Source organism: Bos indicus x Bos taurus, chromosome 19 (genome assembly GCF_003369695.1).
Source record: "Bos indicus x Bos taurus breed Angus x Brahman F1 hybrid chromosome 19, Bos_hybrid_MaternalHap_v2.0, whole genome shotgun sequence".
Lineage (NCBI taxonomy): Eukaryota > Metazoa > Chordata > Mammalia > Artiodactyla > Bovidae > Bos > Bos indicus x Bos taurus.
The window spans coordinates 23,630,437-23,636,780 of NC_040094.1; the positions used below are offsets into that span (position 1 = coordinate 23,630,437).

The window sequence follows — 6,344 nt, forward strand, 5'->3', positions numbered from 1 at the left end:
GCCTCATACAGCTGTGCAAGTTGTGCCCTGCACGACTCCAGGGTACTATATAAATGAAACCCTCCGGAGTTGGGTTACTCACACTCATTTTTCCTTAAAAAAAAAAAATTCCTGTGACGATGACAAAAATTGCTATATACAGAGAAAATGAAAGTATCACCTTGAAAAATGTGTATGAGAGAAAGGAAGAAACAAAATTTGGTGTATGTATAGGCACCATTTGTACTGGTGGGAAAATACATTTCTGCCTAGTTCTCATCTATGGATGGAGACAAGAAGAGAGAAAGGAGACAGAAAAACTCCCAAGTCTCTGCTGGAATTTTTGGATTATGAAGAAGAGAGATTCCCCACCCCTCACCCCCCACCAGTGGGTAGCCCTTAGTTTTGCAAAGACAAAGATCTGTTTTAAGCTATGCAAAGGTAGGATCTAGAGGCAGCTCTGGGGAGAGAAGTCAAGGGATTGCAAGGCAGGGGGAGGAGAGGAGAGCATGCTGGGAACCAAGGCAGGAGGTGGGACCTTCCTTTTGTTGTTTGGTCACTTAGTCATGTCCCTCTCGTTGCAACCCCATGGACTACAGCATGCCAGGCTACCCTATCCTTCACCATCTCCTGGAGTTTGCTCATATTCATGTCCATTGAGTCAGTGATGCCATCCAACCCTCTTGTACTCTCTCGTGCCTTCTCCTCCCACCTTCAATCTTTCCCAGCATCAGGGTCTTTTCCAATGAGTCAGCTCTTCACATCAGGTGGCCAAAGGATTGGAGTTTCAGCTTCAGCATCAGTCCTTCCAATGAATATTCAGGATTGATTTCCTTTAGGATTGACTGGTTTGATCTCCTTGCAGACCAAGGGACTCTCAAGAGTCTTCTCCAGCACCACAGTTAGGACCTTTCTAGAAAGGTCAGTGAGATGTTCCTTGGGGCGACGACATGCTTCGGGGCTTTTGAGACTCATTCATCTGCTTTGCTTCAATGTAAGTCCCTCTGATTGTCCCATCCTTTAGAAGAGCTGCTCACACAGATACCTCTGCAGGGAGAAATCAAGGTGTCTGGAGTTCCCTGGCGGGCCAGTGGTTAGAGCTCTGTGCCTCCAGTGCAGAGGAACTAGGATCCTGCATGCTATGTGGCATGGCCAAAAAAAAAGAGAGGGAGAGGGTGCCATCTTCCTTGTCTCCATCTTCATGGAGCTGAGAAAAATCGAGAACGTACAAAGGAGGTGAAATGCAAGTGTGCCTGTCTTCTCTTCTGCTCTTTTCCTCCTTCCCACTCCTTTCTGGCCCCACTAACCTTTCTCTTCCCCTTTGCTTTGACTTGCTGTTCCCTCTACCCAGATTTCCATGGTCATTCCCTCAGAGATCTCCTTCCTCCGCCTCTGCTCCCACGTTGCTTCATCAAGGAGACCTTTCGACACTGCAGACTGCCTACCCCACTTTCCCCCTCCCCCTTCTCTGCTTTGTTTTCCTTGTACTCACCTCCTTCTAATTTTACAGATTTGTTTCATGCATTGTCCTCTCTTCCCTAATATGTGTAAGCTCCATAGGAGCAAGAATTTTGGTCTTTTTGCTCCTGTTGTATCTCAAGCGCCTGGCAGAATGCCTGGGACGTAGGCCTTACGTGAATGTTAGTTGAATGACGAAATGACTGAAAGGAGAGTCCAGCGGAGGCACTTGTTCAGAGTCAGATTTAGCTTCCTGTAATTGGCAGGTGTCTCCTGGCAAGCACTGCCCTTCCAGCAGGAGGTGAGCTGGGGGTGCACAATGTTTTTGGTTACCTCTCAAAAGGATAGGTCTGCGGCTGCATCTGGACTGGGTCGGTGACATCACTCTCCCATGTGCTTCCGCCTGCTAGAGGAAGGCGTGTGGTTACAGTTGTAAAGCTGGTAATTGCACCTATCCGATTGCTTATCTTATCTGTCCCCTCCTTGGTGTCAGCTTCTCAGGGCGCGGTTCCTACTGACAAGAATGGACAAATGATTGTGGTGCTTTCATTTTTCTGTAACTTATTTGTGGGGTGGCGTCTCAAATCTAGGTGTGGTCACAGGATGGTGTGAACCCTGAGACAAAATTAGTTCAGTTAGGTTCAGTCCTTCAGTTGTGTCCAACTCTTTGCTACCCCATGAACTGCAGCACGCCAGGCTTCCCTGTCCATCACCAACTCCTGGAGCTTGCTCAAACTCTTGTCCATTGAGTTGATGATGCCATCCAACCATCTCATCTTCTGTAGTCCCCTTCTCCTCCTGCCTTCAATCTTTCCCAGCATCAGGGTCTTTTCAAATGAGTCAGTTCTTCGCATCAGGTGGCCAAAGTATTGAACTTTCAGCTTCAACATCAGTCCTTCCAATGAATATTCAGTACTGAATATTCCTTTAGGACTGACTGGTTTGATCTCCTTGCAGTCCAAGGGACTCTCAAGAGTCTTCTCCAGCACCACAGTTCAAAAGCATCAGTTCTTTGGCGCTCAACTTTCTTTATAGTCCAACTCTCACATCCACACATGACTACTGAAAAAAACATAGCTTTGACTAGATGGACCTTTGTTGGCAAAGTAATGTCTCTGCTTTTTAATATGCTATCTAGGTTGGTCATAGCTTTTCTTCCAAGGAGCAAGCGTCTTTTGACTTCATGGCTAAAGTCACCATCTGCAGTGATTTTGGAGCCCAAAAATATAAAGTCTCTCACTGTTTCCATTGTTTCTCCCATCTATTTGTCATGGAGTGATGGGACCAGATGCCATGATCTTAGTTTTTTATTTTTATTCCCAAATTTCAGCCATTTATTTTTGTTTCATCTTTTAATTCCTATGGGGTTCATCAACTCTTTATCAGTAATGTTCTAACTGACAAAGACCAATTTACATTAACTATAGTTATATACAACATACATAGTTATATACAACATATCAAGGGAGTACACAGGAAAATCAGAACACAAGACTTCATCAGCTAAACAGAGTTCAAGTTTGCTCTTATGAAGACATACAAGAAAACAAATACACTGAAGCATAAACAAACAAACAAAAAAAATCAGAGTAACACATTCCAGAAGGAAAGATACAATAAAGATCTTAATTTACAATATGATAATTATATAATTTATTAAATTAACACAATTCATGTACATAATATTAACATGGTAGTCATTAAGTTTGTTAAGCACTTCAACTACTGAAATGTTAAAACACAATGAAAACTACATTAACCAACTTCTCCATCAAGGGATCTAACCTAGCTCACTAGTTCAAGCTGAACATTCACTTTCCAAAGTACTTCAGGCATGCAAAAAACAGGGCTAACAGGTTTAATCTGTTCTTCTCCCAAAAGTGACAATCCAACAATTCCAAACAGAGTATGAAAAGGATCTAGCGTATCTCCTGGCCTATCTGCAAATCCTCCTATTTCCTCATCTTGACATGCGAGGATGAAACTGCAGAGTTTTTCTCTATCAACCCTATGAAGCCTTTCAGTTATCTTTAGAAAAGCCAACACCCACCATGAATAACATACGTCTGGTTACTTCTCTGGCCTTACATTGAGTCTGCCTGATGGAAGCTGTTGTTCACAAAATCACCAACCGTGTAAATCAGAATTTACTTGGTGCAACTGACTAGTAATAGACAAGAATCCTGCCCAGCATGGGATTCAGAACCTGGCCTGCAACCAAATCCACCATTAAAGTTCATACATGATAAAACAAATTCGATTGCCTTTTCCACATTAATAGCATCCAACTTCCCCAATAGAGCCAAAATTGCCATCGCACAAAAAGAGAATCAGTTTTCCCCCAAGTATCTCCAGCAAAAGAACCATCTTTCTGTAGACTCTGAACATATTCCACAACTTTATTTATGTCAGTAACATTAATACTATCAATGGCACCCCACTCCAGTACTCTTGCCTGGAAAATCCCATGGATTGGAGGAGCCTGGTGGGCTGCAGTCCATGGGGTCGAGAAGGGTCGGACACGACTGAGCAACTTCACTTTCACTTTTCACTTTCATGCACTGGAGAAGGAAATGGCAACCCACTCCAGTGTTCTTGCCTGGAGAATCCCAGGGACAGGGGAGCCTAGTGGGCTGCCGTCTATGGGGTCGCACAGAGTCGGACACGACTGAAGCGACTTAGCAGCAGCAGCAGCAGAGAGTATTTGAACAGCACTAAGAGTGTACAAAAGGTGAGGATCATGTCCAATACTAGCACTTATTCCACCACACTCGTGTTGACAAGACTTAATAAATGTCAGAATTTCTTCTCTATTCATGCAATGTAGTTGTCTGATGAGATCCATTACGGTCAGACCCCAATAGATGCCACTCATTCTCAAATACTCAGACATGCAATATTCATAATCATCTTTCTTTGAGCCATAGGATACAGTATAATTTCCCTGCTTCTCCAGTAACAGGGTGTCAGGTGCATCTGACTTAATAACATCCTACTGCCGTGTACCCCTATCCACTCTCCTACTGATGTATCTAGACAGCAATACAAAACACGTCCACACTCACCATAACCCTGATCTTGGTTTTTTTAATGTTGAGTTTTAAGCTAGCTTTTTCACTCTCCTCTTTCACTTTCATCAAGAGGCTCTTTAGTTCTTCTTCACTTTCTGCCAGAAGGGTGGTGTCATCTGCGTATCTGAGGTTATTAATATTTCTCCTGGCAATCTTGATTCCAGCTTGTGCTTCATCCAGCCCAGTATTTTGCATTACATGCAAGATAGTCGTATGTTATGTGATATCTTGTTCTTTGGGGACTTCTGTCCCAGGTGATGAATCTAAACCCCTCAGTAGGTACTCTGACTCCTAATTAAACCTTTCATAACCTTTAAACCCTGCACGTGCCATTGCCATTCCTCCTACCTACAAGGCGCCTCCCTTTGGGGAAAACGGCCTGCGGAGGAGCTCTGTAATTGCAGCTTTTAACACTTACTCCCTTTCTTCTGGAGGCAGCATCTGATTTTCAGGGAAATCATCTCTCCCTAGTCTCTATCCTTGAGGTCAGGTGTGGTTCGTGCTTCTGTCTTGAGGGGGAGCAGGCATGTGACCCAGGTCCAGTAGGCATGTATCAGAATGAGCTCCGCTCCCAAACTACACCCGTTGGGGCAGGGGAGAGCACATCATTCAAGCTGGTCCACCGAGAATCAGCTCTGAGACTTTCTTTTTAATTATTTATTTTTGGCTGTGCTGGGTCTTCATTGCTGCACGGACTTTTCTATAGTTGCAGGATGTGGGCTCAGTAGTTGTGGCTCCTGGGCTCCAAGGCACAGGCTCAGTAGTTGTGGCGCATGGGCTTAGTTGCTTTGCGGCATGTGGGATCTTCCTAGATCAGGGAATGAACCCATGTCTCTTGTATTGGCAGGCGGATTCTTTACTCACTACTGAGCTACATGGGAAGCCCCTCTGAGACTTTCAAATCACTGAGAAAGAGATACTTTCTGCTTTCGAGGCTGAATTACCAAAGCCTGGGGCTGCCTATGGCTGCTGCTGCCACCACACCCGAGGGGAGAATGGGCCTGAGAATGCAGCCTCCAGACACGTTCCTGAGAGTGAGTATCTGGAAGCCACCTACCCTGGAACTGTTAGGCTGCTAACGCTAATAGATGCCCTTTTCTGCTTAAGCCACTTTGCATTTGGTTTGTCATTTGCAGGGGAGTTCATAGACTGTCCTTTGAGATGGATGACCTCAAACGTCATCTCTGTGAAGTGTTTACAAATCCTCACCCTCTACCTGAGTCAGTTTCTCACCAGTGTGCCCTTGATGCCTGTACTTCCCAAATGGACTGTGTTTCCGTCCGCCAGCCCTGCCTGCTGGGCTAAGGGCCACATGGCAGGCACTGTCTGATGTTTCCCCCTCCCCTGCCCCCTGGAAGGGCCAGGTTGAGTGGCCCTTCCACGGACGGTCAGTGAAAGAGCAAGGCCACGTTGCAGCTACTGACCACTCCTGCCCTTTTCCTGGGGGAGGGAGCCCAGCCTCCTTCTGGGGACAAGGCAAAAATTATAATAATACAAGACCCCTGAAAGGATAGTTAGGGACTTTAGAAAGGTCATGTACACACTGCTCTATTCAAAATGGATAACCAAGAAAGAATAAGAAAAACAAAAACAAAAATAAAATGGATAACCAACAAGGACCTACTCAGTGTATAGAACTCTGGAACTCTGCTCAGTGTTACGTGGCAGCCTGGATGGGAGGAAGGTTTGGGGGAGAATGGACACGTGTATATATATGGCTGAGACCCTTTGCTGTTCACCTGAAACTACCATAACATTGTTAATTGGCTATTCCCTAATACAAAATAAAAAGTTTTTGGGAAAAAGAGAGTAATACAAGACCCTTGGTTGCCTTCT

The 6,344-nt window shown here is 44.9% G+C and overlaps 1 pseudogene; it reads right to left on the minus strand.

Annotated features, from left to right (window-relative positions):
• Positions 1-3,088: 3,088 nt before the first annotated feature.
• LOC113877512 lies at positions 3,089-4,414 on the minus strand (annotated as a pseudogene).
• Positions 4,415-6,344: the final 1,930 nt, after the last annotated feature.